The sequence below is a fragment of the Marmota flaviventris genome, chromosome 8 (genome assembly GCF_047511675.1).
Source record: "Marmota flaviventris isolate mMarFla1 chromosome 8, mMarFla1.hap1, whole genome shotgun sequence".
In the NCBI taxonomy this organism is placed as follows: domain Eukaryota; kingdom Metazoa; phylum Chordata; class Mammalia; order Rodentia; family Sciuridae; genus Marmota; species Marmota flaviventris.
In genome coordinates, this window is record NC_092505.1 from 25,159,049 (window position 1) to 25,184,361 (window position 25,313).

Here is a 25,313-nt window from a genome sequence, read left to right on the forward strand (position 1 = left end):
CATATATGTACATAGGATGGTTGAGACACTTTTGGGAAAAAGGAGGAACAGTGGAGTAAAATCCGCATTTTTTTTTATAAAGTTGAAGCTTTACCAAAGATGAAATTGGTCATGTCATGAAAGACATTTATTTTTAGGTCTCAAATATAACTCAAAAACAACTCTGTGTTCATGTAATATCACAACTGCAATTAGATAAGAGCAGTCTTAGAAAGCCAAAGTTCAGATCAAACAATTCGCACGATTTTCAAAAACTGCATGCTGGCTAGGCACAGTGGCACACGTCTGTAATCCTAGTGGCTCAGGAGGCTAAGGCAGGAGGATCCAGAGTTCAAACCAGCCTCAGCAACAGTGAGGTGCAAAGCAATTCAGTGAGACCATATCTCTAAATAAAATACAAAATAGGGTTGGGGATGTGATCAGTAGCTAAGTGCTCCTGAGTTCAATCTCTGGTACCACTCTCCCTGTCCCCCCACCCACAAAAAAAAAACTGCATGCATTAGTCACATAATAATAATAATGTCATTATTTTAACTATAATCTAGAAATGTCATCATTCTGGGTAATATCATTGAAGCAATTTTCTTTGCTTAAAACATGGATGACTTTTGATGAACAATGTTCTCCCCAATAGCACATTTAAACTATGTTCAGTATTTTAATATCCAAATGTGACAGTCTAGGATAATAGTATAATAAGAAAGTTTCGATAGTGACTTTTGTAGATGTTAAATACTGGGAAGCTTTATATTTCTGTTTTCATCATTTTATTTCATTTTTTTACCAGCATATACAATTTCTAAGATTCTATCCCTCCCCACTATCCATTATTTTTAACTCTCACTTTAGTTATAAATTACAATATTCTATTTAAATGCATCATTTACCATATTTTACCAACACTATCAGCAAAAATAATTTAAAACCAAACTCAACCAGTTTTTAAAACTATCTTTCAATGCATTGTTCTTGTATTTGGATAGTGAGTTCAAACAATCTATTTCTTATTATATTGGAATTGTAGCTATTGCTATTTTTAAGATAGAATTAATATATTTTTTTTGGTACTGGGAATGGAATCCATTTACACCCTACTACTGAGCTACACCCCAGCCCTTTGTTTCTTGAGATAGGTTCTAAGCTGTCCAGCTTACCTTGAAGCTGTAATGCTCCTGCCTCAGCTTTTCATGTAGCTGGTATTATAAACCCATGCCACTGCTCCTAGCAATAATTCTTTATAGAGTAGAGGACTATGAAAAAATAGTTATTGAAAGGATGATATTTTTTTCCTTTTTTAGCTGAACTCTTTAAAAAAATTAAACATACAACAAAACCACAGCAAAGAATTTCTGTTATAGTAATTATACAGTCAGTTTTTCTTTTCAATCTTAAATTTTTAAGCTTGGAGTAATAAACTATGTAGAGAAATTCTGAAATTAATAAGCTGTGGTTTTGGTCAAGAATGACTATAGAGGCCCAATGACGGCTTATAGGTATAGATCCAATGCTTTTATCTTTATTATTGTTTGTAGTGGTTTTATTTTAAAGGACAGAGTGTTGGTAGAGTTTAGATTATTCAATACGGCAAGTTTAAAAACACTAAATTCTAGGTAATGTTTTCTGTCCTTCAAAAGGCCATCAATTTCTCTCTCAATTTTATCTTTCACTCATATCCATAAACCTCCTAAGATCTTTCAGAATCTTTCTGCAAAGTTGCTGTGAGCCATTGCAGGAGCCCATTTGTTGTAACTTACATAACTACACCAAGTAATATTTCCTCATGGAAAGTTCCTCCAAGTTCAGTTCAGTATTGTGCCAGTGCTATTCAATGTGCAAGCTGGAGGAAGAAACCAATGTTACACCCTCAAGGAAATTAGAGTTACCAGCTCTAGTGGATTCTCTCCTTCAGTTTACATTCATTTTCATCTCTCTTCATATTACCTTCCTTCCTACCTCAAAACGTCCTAATAGATTGATTTAAAATTTTCTCCTCTTTCTTATAGAACCCACAAAGCCATGAGTTTGTTTCTTAAGCTAAATTCATGTTCCATTTTACCATGCTCTGATATACTCCCAAACAAAAATTACAAATGATTTTGGGAGTATGGAAGTGTGAGAATTATGTGTGCCAAGTTGCAAAAGCAAGTCAGAATATTTTAGATAATTGGCAAAAACAAAGTAATATATATTTTTTAAAACTTCAGACCATCACAGTTTAAGATCATATAAATAAACTTCAAAACAAATGAAACTTCATTACAATTTAAGCACTCTCCCTAGTAGAATGGATCTAAAATGACTTTTTAATATCTGTGACAGTTTCTTCAAGTTTTACTTAATTAACTTAAATGAAAGCATTGTCTATGAAGAACATTGAAAGCTTGATGACCTAGGTCAGGCCTGGGGACATTTTTATTGTGGTAGCACCTTGCTTATTAATCAGAGGCAGAGATCCTGTTCTGAGAAAAGGTATTGTCTCTATTGTCAAAAATGACAAGTTCCTATCTATAAGGGGCACAATGGAGGAAGTCATAATTTTTCTGTATAGAAAATTTTTTTTTCTACACAAAGCTAGAACTATACTCTGACTAATTTTCTCACTCATAGTGGAGGAAAAACCCAGAAGGAAGAGATGGAAAGAGCGCTAGAATGAAACTGGAAGGGTGTGATTTGGAAACATTATAAAATATTTTTGCCATTACATATTTTAATTTGGGAGGGAAGGAGACAAACGTAAAAAATGTAATACTCTTTGCAAAGAGACAAAAAGTAACCTCTCTGTAATGTTTATATAAGTATTACAGAATGAATTCTAATTGGCTGTGGGGAATTCTTGCAAAGGACAAGGTATTTAAATGAAATCTGGAACAGGTAACGATAACCACTGCAGATTAATTAGTATTTACCATATGGTGGGCACTCTTGCAATTCTTTTAACTGAGTCATCTCTTAATCTTTACCAGAAGTCTATGACATTGGCACAAAAGGTCTGCAATTCCAGATCCAAATCATTGTGAAATGTAAGACTTTTCAAGTTCATGGCCAATTATTTTGAAGCAAAAATAACATACACTATTTATTTACTCACTTTAGGGTTAATATTCATATAGATCAAGGCAGAAACAATATTTCTTTGATTACAAGTTGCCAATTCAGACCCTGCTGGGGGTATTATATAAAACATGGTGTAATCCATTCTACTGCTTTCCTAAAAGTCAAACAAAGCTAAATTATAAAACATATTCCATCCACAAGACTTTAATACTAACACTCCAAACAATTGAGTAACTTGCCCAAACTCACAGAGTTAATACAAAATTAAAAGGAGAATTCTTATAGACAGAGAAAATGAGAAACGAGAATTTTTATGATAGTAGTATGAACTAAAATAGGCATTAATATGATGTGTGGGGGAAAACAAAACAAAACAAAGAAGAGGAGGCTTCCTGTATCTCTAATCATGGAAACTACTATGAGCAGAAAGGAGGTCAGAAAGATCTGAAGTCTCTGTTGAACTGTGGAATTGGGATATGGTTATTCAAATGACAGTCATAAACGATTTCTAGAAAAGTAGAGCCATGATCTTAATTTTGGAAATTAAGAAGGCACAGTATAATTGAAGAAGTAAAGAGAAACTTGGGGATCAACTATATATTACAATATTCTAGCTGTAGTACTTTGGTATACAAGATCAACAATGGAAATCTGTCTTGGAAATCACCTTAACCCTGTATGAATAGAAATTTAATTTCCTGATGAGACATGGTCAGAGGATTGCTTTGAGAATAAAGTGGCACTTAGTACTGACATTACATTGGATGGGTAGTATACAAATGTTCTTAGGAATTGTTAGATCCATGGAAGGATATCTTTTCATCCGTTTAAAAAAAAATTAAAAAAATACCCATACTGTTTGCAAGGTCCTCTACTACATATTTGTTTGTTTTACTGAGGTCAAGAATTCTGGGCAGTCTTTGTTGTACTTCAGTACTTTAGTTTCTGAAACCTGATTGCTTTAACTTAATCTACTATTCTATCACCAAATCACTTTCATTTTGCAAAGCATCATTTATTTGCTTATATATTTTTAAAAATTTTCTCTTATTTGATCTGTTCAAGTTTATGTCTTTGGTTAGATCTCTAAGACAAGAGAAGAAATATGAATGTACATTATTAAGGCTTATATTTTAAGAAAAAATTGAGAGAATGAAAACATTGATGGTTGCAGTATTTGCAAGGCAAAAGATCTCAGAGTGCAGAAACTTCAACTTTGGTTTAAAACTGTGTAGGTCAGATACTGTGATCTTCACTAACAGATATTTATCTTGAGAGGGCCTATCCTGATGTTAAAATGGGTGTATTGTACAAATATTTTCCACACTGGAAACTCCTAACATTTTTTAAAAATACAGACTAAAACAGAGCACTAAAAGAGTATTTATTTAGTTATTTATTTAGCAATTTTTTGGTACTGGAGATTGAACCTTGAGTTCTCAACTATTGAGACATAGCCCCCCCCACACCTTTTTTTTTTTTTTAGACAGGGTCTCACTAAGTTGCTTTGGGCCTCACTAAGTAACTGAGGCTGGTTTTTAACTCAGTCCTTTTGCCTCAGCCTCCTGAACTGCTGGGATTACAGGCATGCACACATTGGCACTCAGCTCTAAAAAAGAGTTTTTTAGGTAAGGCAAGATAGACTGATACTAGTACATTTTAATGAAAAAATTGCTTAACTTGACTTTGGAATTCTGTCTTATGTGTAAACAGCTGAATTCAGCTCAGGGGTTGTTCCAAATGTAGGCCTTTACATAAAAGACAATAATTAAGCTAAATACTGATGTCCTTTCCAAATTTTAAAAATCATACCAGGTTTCATCTGGTGCTCCTTTCCCTTAATTTACTAAATAATAGAACTAGGGTGGGAAGGAGAAAGATTAATTGTGAACATCATTCAGCTTTCTATGGTGAACAAAGTAATCCTTTATTCCAGAAAAGAAAACCAAGAAAACAAGATGATTGATTTCAGAAATAGGAGATTCCAGAATGTATATTTCATCTTCTCCCAACTGGAGCTTGAATTTTAAACTAATCTCTTTTTCTTATGTGAACTTGAGCTATAAAAAGTAAAGTGGATTCTTTGAAGTGTTGCCCTAGTTGAATTAATGTACTTAAAGAAAATGTAAATGGACGATTAGGCTGGTGAACTCTCCAGGGAATGTTGGTTTAAGTAAACAACGAAGCATTACTTTTCAATATTCTTAGAAACCTGTCTGTTTTCTGTTGTGACTTTCCTGATGCTAAGATGTTGAATACTTGGTGTTTCATTCAGTGACATTATCCTAGAGAAGAACAGTATCTCAAGGAACATGGTTCCTTTCCCATTTCATTCATGCACTCCCACATTTGAGTTAAGTTCTATAAATCTTTATTTAATTGGAAGAGATCTTATTGATGTTCCTTTATTTAACAAACATTATGGAATAAGTTCCTTTATAATTACCAGTTAACAGATAAGGAAGAGTAAAGAATGTAAATGTTAAAAGACCTGATAACTAGTAAGCAGTAGAGGGGAGATTTGATCTGATACCAATGTTCATTCTTTTAATAATTCTCAACTATAACTCCAAGAGGCAGTAGTAGCTGCTAGTATTATTTTTACAAGTATTCTTGCTATTATGGCTGGGCCTGGTGGAGCATACCTGTAATCCCAGCAGCTCAAGAGGCTGAGGCAAGAAGATCCAGAGTTCAAAGCCACCCTCAGCAACAGTGAGGTGCTAAGTAACTCAGTGAGACTCTGTCTCTAAATAAAATACAAAAAGAGGGGCTGAAGATGTGGCCCCTGAGTTCAATCTCCAATACCAAAAACAAAAAACAAAACAAAACAAAAAATTGTTAGCTTAAAACTATCTTCAATTTGTTTCTTTTGTGTTTTGGGGGGCAAGGGGGGGCAGTTAGGGCTTTAAATATACACTTTGCTTTCTCCATACTCCTAAGTGTATATTTATTAGTAACTAAAGTGATTTTGACTGAATATTCCTGATGATTAGATAGAAATTTTCTGGTGATATATTGTCACATAGGAAAGTCAAAGGCAAAGGCTTGAATGTCAAAATCATAAAACTATAAATGAAAGGGTTATATTATTAAATCAAGGGGGAAGGAACCTTTAGGACTAGAAATCTCCTGCTCCATTTTATTACACTAATTTAAAGGTTTTATACCCACCTACTAATGCTTAAAACATTTCTGTGTGCATTTTTTTAAAACACTAAAGTTTCTTAATAATAATATAAAATATGTATATATGTTCATTTGACATCCTAAATGTCAAAAATAAAATTCTTATTTTTATGAAGATATGGTTTTATATAATATCTTAAAAATATTTAAAGAAATAACTAAATACATAATACGCAATTATGTTTTGAAAAAGAAAATAAACCCTGCTACAAAACAAAGAGTCCAAATATAAGTTGGTATGGTTTGGATGCCTCAGTTATTGACTTTTTGTGTGTGTGTGTGTGTGTGTGTGCCAGGAATTGAGCCTAGGGATACTTAACCACTGAGATACATCTCTAGCCCTTTTTATTTTTTATTCTTAGACTGGGCCTATCTAAGTTGTGGGGGCTGGCTTTGAACTCGTGATTCTCCTGCCTCAGTCTCAAGAGTCTGCTGGAATTTATAGACATATGCCACTGTTCCCAACTTATTAAAAGATTTTAAAACTGTATTAGAAACTTAATTGTTAGTTCCTTGGTGACATGCTTCATTCTTTCATGGACCAGTTATAACCACAATGATTATAAGTTACCACATATAGTAATCATCAGAAACTTTTATTTTTGTTGACTGATAGTATTATAAAATGAACCTCAGTGTGATTTCTCTGAATACTTCAGTTTTAATTAAATGTGCTCCAAAACTTTAAGAATCTTTTAGTCTCTAAGGAAATGACCCATGTTGAGAGGGGGCTATCCAGTCAGAGTTATATTTATTTCCTAGGATAATTAAAACAATCATAATGATTTTTCATTCAATGTATATTTATTGAGCACCCGTCACATGTCATGTCCTACTATGCAACAGAAGCAGGAATTAGGTACCAGATGCATTATCAGGGTAGATTTCAAACACAATATCAGTTGATGACTTTGTTGAATTAGTTACCTTTTCTAACAGGCTTATAAGCAATTAGAGGTATGTTTTTCATTAAAAATTGCTCTAAGATTTGTGCTTTCTTTTTTTTTAAGTAAAGTACATGATTTTTAAAAAATTATTTGCTTGGTTAATTTAATTTAGCCTATTTTATATTTTTCACATGCTGGTTCATTTCTGTTTAATATTCCCCACCAAGTTATAATCTTCATAGGCACAGCAATACTCACAAATGTGTTTTTAATAAGAGTATAGAAATGTGTATTCACTACCTAGAAGAGAGCTAAAATCTGACTAACAGCTCTGATTTTAATTCTTCCAGGAAGGATGTGAATTACTATAATATATAGACATTCTATCACATTATCTTTTCTTTTCTTGTGTGTCATTGCTATTTCACATCCATCAAAAATGAGTAGAATGAAATAGATAAATTTTGTAACATTTCCTTTTAAGAGTATTTGATTTTATTGTTGATCAAAATAAATTTTAAGCCATAAAAGATTAATATATAGAGACTATCCCATTCTTTTTGCATTAACTTTTAACACAATTCAATTTAGTCATGCATCACAGTGGAATATTATTTTGCATCAATGAGCATCCCAAACTACAATGAAGAACTAGTTCTACAGGGGAGGAGAACAATATTCCACACATGGTAATTTTCTTACTGGGGATTGGGAATTGTTATGGCCATATTCATCAGAATTGCCATTTGCTTTTATATAAGCTAGGCTTTCTTACAAAAGAGACAAGGTAAATAAAGTAAATATCAAATGCATCTTTTTCCTTAAAAATAAAACTTATTGATAAATTATTATTATTATAACTAGGAAGTTATTATAGACAGTAAGCCTTATGCAGTTGTAACAGATTATAATTGGTTAAATATTTTGTACTTTATCACTACACAGTTATTTAAGACAAAAGAAAGATGTTTCATTCTTTGATTTATTATAATTAAATATAAATTTATTTTCTCTTACTAATAAATAAAACAATAAATATGAGAGTAAATGATCAATGTACTACTTGTTATTCTGTATCAAACAAAAGGATGAAAAAATAGTATTTGCAGGATATAAATGTCAATGTTTCCAAATAATAATTCATAAAAGTCAAATATATTGTTGTTCTTCCCTAGGAATCTTTGTACATTCACCAAAAATAGCCTGAGACTTACAATACGGTAGATAAGAAAACAATCTCCTGGAACAAAATTCATTTCATATTTATAGACAAACATATATATATATATATATACATATATATTAAATATACATTCACATACATTTATATACATATGTGATAGTTTTGCTTCTACCTCTGCAAGCATGCTAGTTCTATGAATTATACTTATTTCTTTATGATCATGGTTTCTTTTTTACAGCAGTAGAATTAAAGCATACAAAAAGAATTAAAAAAAACAGAAGTGAAGACTAATAACAAGTATGGTATTTTAAAAATAAAATTCCTTATTTATTACAGCAAAAAAATGACTTGTGTTAACTGAGGGGAAAAAGAAATAATAATGCTTCTCATGAAAAGTTTGAGTCTTTCTTAATGAGGATATGGATATGGAGTTGACATATTCAGTCAAGGATACCTAAATGGAGTTGCTTTAAAAATATCCTGAAGTAATCTACAGTGGTTTCCTTCCTGATCTCTACCTAGTTCTGCTGAATTCAGTGTAAATAAACATTTTCTTTTTAAAAATCAGCTTCTTCCTCTAAGTTGACTAAGCTGTGAACCTGACCTTACTACAAAGTGAGATCTGACCTACTCCAACCATTTTCACGGGTCAGTAAAGATCAACTGATGCAAGATGACATGTAGAGTTAAAGATGATAGTACTTTGAAGTCAACTATATTTTTACAAAACCAAAGCTATAGAGAGTAGTAGTATGACAAACAGCTATTTTTCAAATGTCCACATTAGTTTGTTTATTCAGAAGCCTTCAGACATTGCACACATTTAAAAATGTACTTAATAGCTAAGATAAAATTATAGGAAAAAACACATTTCAGAAAGTGAGTCTTCCCTTCCTATTAGATGCAAATACATCTAATTAGGCAGAAGCACAGCAGTGGAATTTTGTTGTGTCCATTACATGTTTAAATTGTGAATAGGCCATCTATGAATTCATCTGAGGGGGAAGCTTTACTGCCAGCTGGTGTCAGAAATGAAATAGTTATCAGGCATTGTACGGTTGTCAAAAATAATAGCAAGGTTTAAGCATCATTGACCTTGGTCAAATTTGACTGGTTATTTAAAAACAAAAATACTAGGAAGTGGTGTTACTAGTTTTTAGAAGCAATAGGGTCTTTAAAATACAATTCCCAACAAAACTACAAAAGCAAATTGCTTACTATTTACTGTTGATAAATTTACAGATTTTAAGGAAATTTTGTAGCATAACAAATGTAAAAATATCAGTTTTAAAAAATATTTTAAGAAATATCATTAAGCATATACTCTTATGTGGGCTGTCATTATCTGCTAAGATGGAATCTGTGATCATAAAAGAGTGAAAAAAAATTTGTGCAAGACATCACTCAATCTTTACTTAACATAGGTTACTAATTATTTCACTGCTTGGGGACAGGAGTATGATGATGTCTTCTCTCTTTTAATTTGTGTATTATGTGGAAGTGCTTTGTAAACTATGTTTAACATACCACTTTAATATTATTTATTTCATTTAAAGCAGTTGCTTATTAGCAAGTGTGAATAAAACCCAGATGACAATCCCAGATTGTTTATCAATACAGCCAATTTAATAAACATATTAATGAGCACTTGGGTAATGTACTTGATAGAAGCTAGTAAATAAATTCAGTAGGTGAGCATCTTAACCTAACTCAATAGGTTAAGAGCATCTAAATAACTTAATCTTATCTTTCTACAATAAAGACTTTTTCAGTTTTTATTAGTTATGTTTCTGTTTTCTTAAATTTGAACATTGTCACATGTACTGTGGTATTGTCTAAAATGTCACAGAATATAGTATGAAAATGACTTTCTAAGCTCACTCCCATTGCTTTACAACAGATCTTTATCCCTGTGGTATTGTCTAAAATGTCACAGAATATAGTATGAAAATGACTTTCTAAGCTCACTCCCATTACTTTACAACAAATCTTTATCCCTATTGTCAAAATATTGGGTCATATATTTTGCTCATATCATAAATGGATTTATAAGGTTAAATATGTTAAGATCATTTGAAATTGTTCCATATCAAAGACATCAGATTAATTATTTTGATTTATAATAGAAAATGTCTGAATTCCAGAAGTTAAAGAAAAATAAGAAATTGACCATTAAGTTAAAAAAATGAATATTTGACCAACCTATATTTATTCTTACACACATATACTAAATAATGAGTACAAAGAAATGATAGCTAAAAGGTTAAAATTTTCAGTAATAATTAGTCAATATCTACTTAGAATAACTCATATTAATCCTCTTTTCCAGAAACTATTTCCATTAATAACCCAGAAATATCGAGTCTTTACTTTACCTGCTTCAAATATGAACAAATTTTGATTAGCAGAGGCCACAATATCATATAGCCTGCAGTGCTATAATTAAAACAATCATATTTGAAGATTTCATCTATTATAGAAAAAGCAATCATATTTGAATATTTCACCTATTATAGAAAAACAGGATATCATATTTTTGGTACCAGAACTACATTACTACATTTTAAAAAATATGTGTAACAATAACCAGAAACAACCTAAAAATGTAGTAACATAGTAGAATGAATAAATAAATAATGACATAATCACACAGAGAAATACTACAAAGTAAAAAAAAAAAAGAACCACCTAGTGATATATGCAATATGGAGATTCACAGACAAAATATTCATAAAATGAGCCATATAAAAAACATATATACTGTGTGGTTCTATTTATACGAAATAAAAAGCTGATAAACTATAATGACAGATGTCAAGTGGGCATGAGTTCTCTGGGATGCTGAAAAATTTTATATTTTGATATTGGAGGTAATTAAACATGTATATGCATATGATCACATATGTACATATGTGTAAAACATTCATCCTACTGTATGTTTTAAAATATTTTAAATTTTCTTACATTCTCTTAAAAAAATTCCAAGGATCATCTACAATTTTTCAGAAAGAATGCTAAGTAGATATTCTTAAAAAATGCATTAAATAATATAATTATCAGATTATTATTATTATTAGATTATATATTAGAATATAAAGTCAAAGATGAAATTATAAACTAGGAACTCTTAGCAGTATAGCTTTACAGAAACAATAATTCATTGGCAGGTTTATAATCAATTATATTTAATTGATACATGTAATTGATTTATATGTAATTGATATACATAAATTATAAATAATAGATACACGTGTGTGTGTGTGTGTGTGTGTGTGTGTATTAGTCTTTTCCATGTTGTCAATTAAGGCCCTTTGTGTTATTTTTCTGTACTGATGAACTTATAAAAAAAAAAGAGAGACTATTTTCTAGCTATCACAAATGGCTATACAGGACAAAGCACCTTACGTAGAGGAAGGAATGTAAAATTGGAAGGAAGATCTGTGATCAAAGCCATCTCTCTAAGCACAAATGTTATTATCATGAACAAAAAGGCCAATTGTGGCCCAAATGTCACCATTTTCTCCTGCATAAAATAAGGGAGTTGGAGAAATAATATTCAATGAACACAGTTCTGTGATCAATGAGTCAATGGATGAGTGCTGGAAAAGTGATTTTGAATCAAACTGTTCAACGTCCACCAAACTAGCTTGAATTAGAATAGCCAGCATTATTAGAAACAATAACAACAAAATAAGAAATTTATAAGATGTATTATTTTATGTCATGTCCTCATTTATCTTTTAGTTTATTTCTATCAATAGAGGCTAGAAATCTAATTTTTAAAAATAGTTACCAACAACTGGTGTATAACAGAGTTCAAGTTTCATTTTCTAGAAGCACATGATATGGAAAAATTCTAAATTTTAGAGTAAACAGATACCATGGCCTAGTGGGAAACACCTGTTTCAGAGCAGTTAAGAGCTTCAGGCAGGAGTCTGAGATTTGTTTCTGTGGGATTCCATAATAGAGCACAGCATGGTTGGTGTAGGTGGCCATGGTTAAAATTCACTGAATGTCTCCAATTCTTTTATCTCTTTATCTATAATAATACCTATGCCAACAAAATAAATTTATGCAATTTTATGACAGAGATGTCATCCTCCCATTATGCTATTCCATGGTTATTATTTTGAAGCACTGATGTGCCAAGAAACCTCACATTAGAAATGCAATCCTTGGGATTGGTATGATTACATGACTGGTGTAACTCTACATCATGTACAACCAGAAGAATGGGAAGTTATGCTCCATTTATGTATGATGTGTCAATTGCATTCTACTGTCCTGTATAACTAATTAGAACAAATTTTAAAAAAAAAGAAATGCAATACTTGTTCATAGATATTTTTCAGGAGAAAAACTGCCTATGACCAGAATTGCTTTGTTGGTCATTGGCTCTTGCTTAACTTAGAATAATAAATACTTCAAGAAAACTACTGTATGAAGGGTCTGCAACCCACCTCCATTCTCTACATACTGGTGGTTGATTTCAATATTTTTAGAATCCTTGTTTCTTCAATTGTTAGAAATAGAGACAAAGGTAAAGAGTCAGATCAAGATAGAAGGGGAGTAGAAGTTGGAGGATTATATTTGACTAGGAATTTAAGAACTTTTACCTAATGTAAGCTCAGAGATTTATCATCATTGATCCACAAGTATTTCAATGTCAATTTGCTTTTCTAAGAGTATTAATGATACAGTTTCTAAAACTTGACCTTAGAATATCTTGGATCTCAAGATCCATGATTATCAAATATGCAGTGCAATATACAGGTAATAGTACAGACACCATTAGCACAAGTCCAAAACCTGAGATAATTAATTACGCACTCTGAGCTTCCCATTGTACAATGAGATACTGTCATCTTCCCCACCTTTCATGGTTGTTTAGAGGTTTAAGTGAGAGGAGATATAGGAAACCCTGTGCAGAGAAACTGAACCCATGCATCAGTCTGGCCAAATATAATACTTTCAAGGTCAGGAATCAATCAATTGAGAGAATGTTGTAGATAGGAAAGACAAAGGATTCCATCATCATATTCATAACCAATGAGTTAGTTTTCTAACTATTTCAAAGGTCAAAAATTTCAATTTCTTTTAGTAATACTCTTAAAGAAGCAGATTATTATTGAAATACTAATGGATTGATTATGATAAATCCCTGGGCTCACATAAGGTAAAAGAGTTTTAATTCCCTGATCCAGTACAGTCTCCCTCTTTCCACTCTCCTCCTTTTATTATTACCATGCCTCCCAGAAGAGTCTTAGGAAAGCTTGATTATTCTTAGCTGCATAGAGAAGTCAATTTCAAGTCCAAAGAAATTTGGTTCCTTAACCAGATTCTTCATCTTTCACAATCATATTAATGACAATAGTTTATTGTTATTGGGTGCTTAAGTAGCTTGAAATAGAATATGTGAATTTTTTAAAAAAAGTTGATTTTCCAGAAATACAGGTTCAAGGTTGCTATGGCTTGTATAAGAGCTCTCCATTTGTTAGAAGTTTGGTCCCCAGAGTGTCATGACTGAGAGGAAGGAGAACCTTCAGAAATTAGGGCTTAATGGGAAGTCCTTAGGTTTTCGGGAATGCACTCTTGGAGGAATTTTGAGATCCCAAGTCCTTCCTCTTTCTCTCACTTTGCTTTCTGATCATGAGGTGAATAAGTTTGTTGTGTGCTCCTGCCCTGACATGCTGCCTTATCACAGGCTGAAAGGAAAGGGAACAGTCAATCATGGACTATAATCTTTAAAACCATAAGCCAAATGACCTTTTGTCCTTATGATTTCATTTATTCAGGTATTTCGTCATAGCGATGGAAATCTGACTAATGCAGTGGTCATTGTTTATAATCTAACCTGCAAAAAGTGTTGACTAGTCTTCCACATTTAAAAAAAAATTACTTACACCTTACTCTTGATGTTTTCCTTAACATTATGTAAAGAAAATATAAAAAGTTCCCTCTCTCAAATGTACAATCACTCACACACACACACACACACACACACACACACACACCAAAAAAAAACAACACCCCACTTTATGAACATTCACATACATATTCTTTTTCCAACTATATCAGAATAATTTTGTGTGCTATCAGGGAGTATATAATATAAACAGAATAAAGATTGGGTCTATACACACAATATGAAGTTTTATAAACCTATCATAAGTTCTGGTCAGTTATAATTTCCAATATTTCAATGATTCTACTACTACCTAAATAGAAATTGTTTTAGTAATCATAAGCATTAATTCTCTTCATCTGGTAAATCTAGTAATGATATTTCCAATCCAATTTAAAAACCATTAAGATGTATTGACTCTTAAACCCATTATAATTTAGCTCATTTTTGCAAGATGTAGTTGAGAAGAAAACAGCTGTGCATTTGAACATCTGGAAATTACTTTTAATTGCACTTTTCTCAAGTGAGAAAGGAGACATTCTACCTGCAAAACGTTATTTGTATATCTAAGCCTCACAAGTGCTACTAAACACTTTTGCTTTATATATAATTTCATTTTAGGCTACACAATCTCATCTTATTATCAATACAGAATTCTATGTGTTTTGTGATTTTGACCTTCAGTAGGGTTTTTTAATTATTTATTTTATGTTCTTTTTAGTTATACATGACAGTAGAGTATAATTTGACATATTTATATAAATCTGGAGTACATCTTATTTGAGTAGGTTTTAAGATGGAAAATGGAAATTTTAAGATATATGGTTACTGTTATTTACTCATTTAAAAGTAGAGAATAAATTTCACAGATAGACAAGCCTCATTCTAAAAGTTGAAAATATGCAAAAAATATCTCCATATTTGGAGAACAAATTTCATAGGTAGAGAAGGCTCATTCTGAAAGTTGAAGTATGTAAATACTATTACATTCACATTTAATGATTTGGATATTGAAAATTAAAATAAACAGTAATAGGAGGTAGCTTAACAGCTTACATTTTATCTAAGACCTATTTATTCAATAAATCAGTCCTTGATCTTGAATCAGGAGTATTGAACTACTGATTACTAAAATCAATTACTGCCTTCTAGTAACAAATTCAGTTTCCAAATTAAATTTGTTGGCATGAAAATATGTCAATAGAAAATGGTATCATTCTGTAAATATTCTGAACTGATTATAACTGTTTTGTCTGCCAAAAGTACAACTCATTCTTTGTTTCTATATCACTGTTGATTCATTTCCTGACAACTGAAGATGTTTTAGAAGTAGCTAAGTCACACATCAGTAAGAATTTCTTATGTACTTTTCAAATGTTCAGCTACCTTAATATATATTAAATTGGCTATTGATTAAGATAAACAAACAAACAAAAAACCTCTGTAGAGAACATTTTTGAGTGGACCCTAGGAATAGAGAAGAAAGAATATGAGATCAGGTTAGAAAGCCATAGCATAGGCAATAGTATATACCCCAAATTTTGAAAAACTGCTGTACCATCAAAGTCCTCACATCTAGATTACTTAATGAAGAAAGTAATTGAAAATCGTTAGTTTAATGCTTTTAGGGCTGGGGGCATAGCTCAGTGGTTGAGCACTTGCCTAGCAGCATGCAGCAGGCATGGCAAAAGAAAAAAGAAAAAAAAGAATGTTTTTAAAAAGTAATTTGTGAGTAACCTGTCAAGTATAATCTGAATAAAAGTAAAACCAATCTCTCAATTTGGATTGCAGAACAACTGCTTCTATCATTGTTTAAATATTTTTGACACAGCATGTATATTGACATATACAAAAAACACAATTTATTAACTCACAAGTAGAATAGGCATATTCTACAATTTTTAGCAACGTGACCTTTCATACACAACTGTCCATTCTTCAGGAAAGTGCCCCCAGTTTAAGGCAAAATGAAAAACTAATTATCTTTGCTAAGGCTGAGTTAGCTTGGTTATTATGCTGATTTGTCCAACTGAATGAGCTGACCTACCCAAACCATGATTTTTTTAAAAAAATCATTATACATAAAAGAACACTGCTTCTGCCAAAGAAATCCCATCACAGAGCCTCCAGTGAACAAGAATGAGTGTGTTCTGCTGTGACTTCTCTTTTCCTGTAGAAATATCTGGGATTAGTGATATGGAGCACCGAAGCAAGACAAGGATTTAAATAAGGAAAATGACTGTAGGTACCTGAAACACCATGGAGCCTACAGACTGGACCAACATCATCTCTTTGCCACTTTCCCTGCAGTTCTTTATGAAGAGTAAATGAAAGCCTATCTCAGAGCCCACTGTATATCTTTCCAGTGTGTTGTTTATGTAGGATACCAAGTTGCAATTAGTTGCTATAAAAATACACCATGCAATTAATCTCAATCTTATTCTCTATTTTAGCTTTAAAACTGAAGTCCACAGAAATCCCATATATTCCTCACATTTATATAAAATTCAAATAAAACAATCCACTCCTTTCATAATCTTTGAAAATAGTAAAGAAGTAGGTGGTCTTGTGAAAGAAAAAAAATTTGGAAATATTTTCAGACATTCTCCCTGTATATATTGACCTCGTATCAGTGAGAAAAATGGAAAGTAAGACACTGACTGCTTGGTTTCACACTAGTTTTAAAGAGATGTTAGGTAACATTTCAATAATTGCAATGTAGAGACAATGATAGATTTAGAAAATTCATTTTTAAGCAAATTGAAAAATCAATTTTTTTCTAAAAGTTAATAAATCTTTAAACTCAATAATAATCAAATATTTAGAATCACTCCACCAACATGTCAATGACCTCTAATTTATGTCAAATAATCTAGTGCTTTAAATTATCCAAATCATCAGATTTGTTAAAATTGTTTCTCATTGATTCATATATTTACTCTCAATAAGAAACTTAAAGTTTTTTCCAGACTAATATGAAATAAGAATAAATTTAGAGGCAATCATCAGACTTTTTGTCTTAATGTTCGCAAGACAGATGTCTCAGAAACATAGGTCAACAAATACTCCTGAACACATAAATAAAGAAAAGGAAAAAAAAATTTATAGCATGAAAAAGAGGACCTTTGCAGATCTCTTCATCTTGAGAGAAGAGTATGTAGCATGTCAGAAATCATCATTGTTTAAATATATAATAGGTGAGGTTACTTGTAAAATGAACTATACCATGTTTAAAAATGCTATTAATCAGCAATATTTACTTTATGATAATTTAAAAATTAAACCAATCTAAAGTAAAAAAAATGCAACAAGTGGAAATCAATCCTTCTTTATTTGAAAAAGACTTAAAATCAGAGAACATTCTTTGCATTTAATAGTGATTTTTAAATCAAGGCACATTTTAAAAATTATTTGGCTGTCTAATCTATAGTCATATATTAGCTGCTTGGAAATATGTCTGTTGTTTACCTAATAAAAGAATAAAATTTGATAGTTAATGCTAAAGGAAAGTCTGATAAATCCTATACATATTCAATTAATGTCTTAATGTTTTAGGATTTATTGTACTAATGAACTGACAAAATGTTACTATCAGGAGTTTTTGCAAAATGCATTACCTTTTTTATTTTAGTCATACTTTCTCTAAAACAACAAAGGTTGGCATCTTAACATGCTTTTCTTATCTTCTTCTGTTACTGCAAATCCAAGATCATCTTGCCCATACTAATCTTTTATGGCCGAGGTCACTGAAGTTGTGCCAAAATTCAATAATGATGTTCAATCTAATGTAGCAATGCACTTATCTCATTGCTGGAATGTAGACCATTTAGAGCAAAGCACTTCATTGAAATGATGAAATGCTCACCTAAAATGCCCTCTTGTAAACATTTCTCACACATTAAAAATTGTAGATAAAATACTGCAGTGTTAAAGCTTGCTCTTCAACATAGAATAAAAGTTGATAATTATTTAATGCCTCTTTTAATTGGGGGAAAGAAAGTAGTTTATGTGCCTGATGTATAATTGAAGGAAACAAAAAACCCTCTCACATTAAAAAACGATAAAGGTCCGTAATTTAAATTGACAACCACAAATGAATTTCACTTTTTCTGAGAGTGAACTTTACACATTGTAAAATGGTATCAGTTTTAAAAAAGAAAATGAGAAAAATAATGAATGAAACATTATTTTACACTTCACAAATACGAAAAATTCAACAAACATTAAAATTTTTTTAAGCAAATGCGTTTCTGAATATTAGTCTTAAAAATGTTAACAGAGAAAATGTAATCAGGAAAACTAGCTGATAATTCAGACAAAAGCCTACACTATGGAAATACTCAGTTACAACTCATGGGCACAGCAAATGAAAGTAACTTTGTTAGCTATTACAATACAGAATTTAACTTAAATTGTTCTCAATGCTTACTTAATTCTACCTCAAATCAAAAATATTTATCAGTAATCATCTATGCAATTGTTTTTTCTGAACCCACAAATTAATATATAAATGTATTCTAAGAAAGCTCTATTTTTAGTTGCATTTACTTTACTATGGCCTGTAATTAACAATAATAACAACAGCAAAAACCTATAATTTTCAGTTGAAATATTTCTCAATAAATTTTAGAGAAATATTCTGCAATTTCAAGTGCTAAGTAAAATGATTGATTCAAAGTAATCAAAAATAAAAACAGAATTGGAGCGAAAATTAGAAAGGAAATAGAATTCCAAATAATTTTTAGGTGCGAATTGTGCTAAATAAGACAAACTATCTTATTTTTCCTGCACCTGTTTCATGATAGTAAATGTAAAGTGTTTTGTTTTTATTCCAGATATTGAAATATCTACCTATGTTAACATCTTTTTAATTAAAACAAAGATTATATTAGGTGAGAATTCAACTGTGAACTCACAAAGAGAACCTACCCAGGTAAATTTCTATACATAGCCATTCATAACTTCTATGGATTTTAGTATTGACTAAATACTAATACAATTAGTATTGACTAATTGACTATTAATATGATAATTTCAAATATTCCTTGCCTCAATCCAACTAATAGCAAGTTGTATTCAGTATCATAATTCTGTCCACTTTACTATAAAAATTTATATATATAATTAAATTATGAATTTATGTACACACATTTAAATTGACCTGAAGGGAATCAAGATGCATTTTCTAACACATAAAGTTAATTTTCAGTTTGTTCTATTACTCAAATTAGCAATATTTTCATATACAGTGATAAATATATTATAAACATACCTGTTAAGGTAGGTTTCTCTTAAAGGATAATACATTTGGTTTTCAACAATATTTTAAAGAGAAACATGACTAATTTTAAGTAAAAGATAAAGTTGTACTCTAGATTATAATAGGCACATAAGGCCGAATTCGTATTTAGGATAATCATAAGAGGATTTCTTTAAAAAGAACAGAGCAACTGGATTTTACTTTTCTACTTTGAACCAAATTACCCTGCAGTGTACTTATGTAGAATATGTGAAGATATTGCTAAAAATAGCTATATAAAACATAAAGTTGTTAATATCTAATTACTATAATATTTCATTGCAACTTTTGAATTTAACTCTTCAAACACTGGAGTATAAAATAATGTATTTATTTACTTGACAAAATTCAGTTATAGTAGTATCAAAGTTAGCAATAGTTTCAAAAATTAGGTGTAAGTGACTTTGAACTTCAGAATTTCTTTCATGAAAAATCATCACTTTATTGCAAGATGATAAATATAATTATTTGAAGTTATTCACTCAGGTTCACATACCAAGCATTTCTATTAAAACATTTGTTAGAAATAATATCAAGGAGTTAACTATTTTTTAAACAAAGGTTAACTTTTTTTTTCAAATCTCAAACGCCATGACGTTTCAACATAAACAGAAACTCCATATAAGAAAATGTTAAGCTTAATTGTGCGCACAAAGAAACTTCTAGAAAACTTCATTACTTACTGTTCACTGAGTATTACTTACAGAGATTAACAGTTTTTAAGAATTCATCTGTTATTTATCTCGAAGTGTTTTGAAAAGCCTTTTCACACTGTATGCTTCTCAATGAGATGATCACCCCTACTCTGGTCTGCTGAGAAAAACAAAAAAATCGATGAATCTTCTTCTTTAAACGACTGTTCTTGTTCTAATGTAATTTAGGTGGCAACAAGCAAGGAATTCATAATGATAAAAGCAACAATGTGAGAAAAAATTTTAAATGCTTGTTTCATATTTACTGTATAAAGTCATTTTGACATGCCTACACAACTGGTTGTGGCAGCTTTCAGACATGATTTCTAATCAAAAAAAAAAAAAAAAAAAAAAAAAAAAAAAAAAAAAAAAATTGCTCCAGGTTCTTTAGAGAAAGCTTGCCGCTGGGAAGTTGATTTTGGCCAAGAGCCAAAATCATGTGCAAAGGGGCCTCATTACAGATTCATGGCAGCCTTCAGCACTAACAAAAAATGTGACCCAACAAGCTACATCAGCGACTAAAATTAAAAAGTAAGAGACAAAGACAACTTGCTTAATATTCCTTCTAAAGCAACATTAAACTTTTTTTTTGGTAATTAAACCCTTGTTAGTCTAATGCAGTGTTCCTCTGTCCTTAAATGATTGTACAATTACTCTTTAAAACTTGTTAATTTCCCTTCTAAGTAACTCTTTCTGTGACAGTTTACAAAGATTTCGCTATATAATAAAACTCTATGTGCACTGTAATCGGTTGAACAGCAGAAAACAGAATCGCAAAAAATGCAGACTACAGTGTTCCTTTAAGACTTAAACAAACAAACAACAAAAAATAAGCAAACAATAGTCAGCCTATTTTAAACTTCTACAGAAGTGAACAAGCACCCTCTAAACTTACATCGATTGTGACTAACCAGTTCCACTGCCCAAATTTCCCCCCAAAAGGAGATTTGATACATAGCCTTACCTAGATGTCTTCTGGCTTTTCTGCAGATCAAAAGTTTCCTGCCTAAGCACACAGATATTCTTTCACGAACCATAAAGGCCCTTTTATGAATCCAGTACTGTAACAGGCTTGCTTTCCACACCACATTGAGAGCCCAGTGCATCAGCTCTCAAGATAAAAAACATTGCTAATTCACAATTAGTGGGAGAGGTTGTCTACTAAAGAATTTATCTTAACGAAAGAAGGAAAAAAGAAGCCTTCTCTCTCTCTCTCTCTCTCTCTCTCTCTCTCTCTCTCTCTCTCTCTCTCTCTCACTTTTTTTTTTGAAATAGCAAAGAGGGTGCGGTCAGATGTTAGGTTTTGCCTGAGAAAAGGGCCCTACACGGCACTAGTACCTAAATACTAGCAGAAGCTGCCTGGGAAGGGAGCCAATGGAAGGACTTTGTTTGACCCAGCTGCCAATCTCCCCTGAAGCCGTGCGCCAGACTAAACACTCACACTATTTTAACTCAAATCAGGCTACAGCAGCTGTTTGCTTTCCGGCTCTGAGCTCTGCACCCACCATGGCCTGCGTAGTTCACCCGCGAGCTTTGCTAGCTGCCTGGCTAAAATCTGTTCCGGGGTGGGATTTGTCACTGGAAAGAAAATTTTAACCCTATTCCTCATGGTAAAGGGAGACTATGTGGTGCTCAGCATTTGGATCTGGTCACTCAAGGATAATTTGATCATCTTTTAAGAGTGATGTTTTATATCATGGAGATTTCGGATTTGAAGGTAACAAATCTTCCTCATTTCTTTGAAATTCATTCTTGAACTCTTCTGATGTATTAAAATTAACTCTTAAATAGTCCATGTGTGCAGCAATAACAAGGCCCCTTCAATACACCTCTAAGAACAAAGATGGCACACCTTCACCCCAACCCAAACTTCACCACAACAAGAGCAAAAGGTGGTATGACAGAAAGGAAGAGTCTCACATCATTCTAGGAGTTAATACAGTCCCTTGAATGCCCTGGAACTTTCCTTCAGACCCAACACCTAAGCACACAAGAAGTTTGTTATCCTTATATGAAAAGGCACAAGCCATGCGATTTATCCTCCCTGTTTCTAAGCCTACTTAGTTATTAGCCTGAGTATAGAAATAACCTTCTGAATTGTAAAATAGTAAAACATAACCATTAGTGGTATAAAGTGAAGAAGAAACTAGAAAGAAATTAGAGGAAGTACCATTTAGATAATAATCAGACTTATCTGTAATGGGGGAAAGAGATCTGATAACTAAGATCTTATGGCACAACAAATAAGAACCACACACTGTGCATGAGGAGAATTCAACATGTGAAAGAGAGAGAAACTGTGAGGAATATGATGACATGGATCATAACCACATACTTTTACTCTTGACCAATTGCCTACTTATTGCAATAGGGTGGTGGGGGAATCCATCATCTTTCTATTTATAGATTTTAGTTCCTGTTCTTGTACTAGTGCCATGTAGGGCCCTTTTCTCAGGCAAACCCTACCTGACATTAGTTTTTTAACCTAATTTTAATCTGTGATGAGCAAAGATGGAGTGTCTCTGAAATATTTAAAAGTGTGTCCACCATTTTTTTCTGACAGTGGTTTCTTCTGCTTTAAGAAGAGAGTTTATGCTGTTTCTACTCTTTTCCCAAATTAGAATTCTGTTTTCTTATCTTAGAGTGTAGAAATCAAAATTACATAAGTTGTAATTTTATAATAAAATGTTATTTCCTCAACTAGGAAGTGGCAGAGATGATTACAGAGATGATGAGCTATTAGATTTTTCTGGGTGCGCTTAAAGTGAAAGACCCAGTTCATTACAAATGCATGTCATGGAGACATTGCATAGTAGGTGAATTACTATCTTTATTTTGAAAGTGATACAGGTATAGATCCAAAATATTCTCATTGGATCTGCCTTTATATGTAGCAGTGTGTGGTTTGAGGCTCATAGTTCTTAAAGAATAAATGAAACAATCGGAAATCATTTCTTTTGTACCCTTTTCATTCAATCCAAGAAAAAAAATTCCACTATGCTTATGTAAACTGTCTATTATAATCACTCATTACTACTACACTATTTAAATCACCATCATTCACTATTGCTACATGTATCTTTGTAGTCCCCATAGAATGACAGAATGGCAGTTGCGTAGTGACTTTTGATGTTCTTAGCAACTCTTTCCCTTAAACTGCTTTCCTATCTTGTTCTTAACATTTCATGTACAGTTGCAGTGAGCTTACATCATGAATGCTGTGTGTTATGGCATCCTTCTCCAAATTCACATGTTGAAGTTCTCTCAATACCTCAGAATGTGACGATGTGGAGATAAGGTTTTTTCAAATAAGTAATTAAGTTAAAAGAGGCCATTAGTGTGGGCCCTAATCCAATATGACTGTGTCCTTATAAGAAGAGACAAGGAAACAATAGAAATGAAATGAAGACCAAGTGAAAACCCAGGGAGGAAATGGCCATCTGTAAAGCTTGGAGAAGGGCTCAGAAGAAACCAGTCCTGCCAACATCTTGTTCTTGGACTCCAAGCCTCCAGAATTGTGAGAAAAAAAAATTCGGTTGTTTAAGCTACCTAGTCAATAGTATTTGTTCTTTTTAGTCAACCAACATAATGGCTAAGTTAAAAGAGAAGAAACTATCCTTCCATTAGAATACAACTCATTTCCATATTAAACTGCCTCTATACTCAAAGTGTTTAATTTTACCTAAGAGAACATGTGGAGAAAGTGTACCATTATCCAGAAAAGAAGGAAACATATCTTAATATGCACAGAATTTGAAATAATTGTAGAATTTGTTTTTCCTTGAGGATAATCAAAAATGGCAGTGACTTTTGATTATGCACCACAGTCTTCATGCACACACATTTTAAAATAAAGATCTGGTGACAGATAAAATCTCTACCTGAATAATTGGAAACAACAAAGGTTAGTCTTTATAATTAAAAGGTTTCACAGTAACCTATGCAAAGGGAAAAGATTCTAATAGAAGAAGGAAATAAATGTGAACACCTTGCAAGGAAGTCTAGATAAAGAGAAATGAAGTAGAAAAGGTCATCAAGATAAACACAAGTCAAGAGTTAATTATGATATATAATTCCAGTTTTTTCATGACTGGATTCAACTTATATTTAACATTAATTTTGAAATCATTTCTCTGTGTTTTTTGTATATTGTCACCTAAGAAATAGGTGAAAAACTGATTATAATATGATATTGGCTTTTCTGTAAGAGTCAATGAAATTTCCATGGAAAGTTAGTAGTGTTTGAAAGAAGAAAAGAGGCCAATGACAAACACCTGTCCAGAAGATGTAGGAAAAGGTGATTGAAAGTGCTATTGGGGTATAGTTTTCCCAGCAGCCATGCCCACCAGCCGCCATATACATGGGAGCATTCACTCCTTCATCTTATGATTCACCTATCTTCTCAAATATTCTTTTTCATGCTGATCATGAGTGGGGCAGTGGACTGTGTTGTATGCTATTAAAAAACACAGCCTCTGTTCTCATGTTCTTGGTAAACTAGGAAACAAATTGAGAGCAAAACAGGTTCTAAAGAGAAAAGCAGTGTGTTCGCTGAACACTTCAGAATGCTGAGGTGGCTGTATAAATGTTACCTAATGTTAAGAAAATAGTGATAATTAGCACATACTTCGAATACTTACAACAATCAAATTACTGTAAAAGATGCTATCATGAACAATGCCATATTTTGGTTATAGTACAGCTACCCATTGTCAGTCTTAAAATGCCTAAAAATATATCACGTTATACATGAAATTACAATTGTTAGTGTTTCTTTTTTTTAAGAGAACACATTATTATTTCCCATACTAGTTAAGCCCAAAAAAGACCAGCAATATCTGTTGAAATTCTAACCTTTCTAAATAAAATCCAAGGTAGAATCTTTATGCATGAAATACATGAAAACCCATTTCCACTCCAAAGGACACCAAAGTGGCTTCCACTTGAAGGATGGTACACTAATCATAGCAGAGTACTATGAAAACCTGCTTCTCAATGTGAATACACAAAAAGCATTGAGGAATAATTTCAAATAAATGTGAAATGTAAGTTGAATGCACTCATGAAACAACACAAATTATTATAAAGAAAATAGTCTTCAATGACT

At 31.9% G+C, this 25,313-nt stretch overlaps 1 long non-coding RNA gene across 1 annotated transcript in view; it reads right to left on the minus strand.

Moving 5' to 3' along the window:
• Positions 1 to 20,278, minus strand: part of LOC139706768 (uncharacterized) — a 97,052-nt gene extending 76,774 nt beyond the window's left edge. The window contains exon 1 of the long non-coding RNA XR_011708417.1: positions 20,219 to 20,278. This is a non-coding gene — a long non-coding RNA (uncharacterized lncRNA). The remainder of the gene's footprint in view (positions 1 to 20,218) is intronic.
• Between the last annotated feature and the right edge of the window lie 5,035 nt (positions 20,279 to 25,313).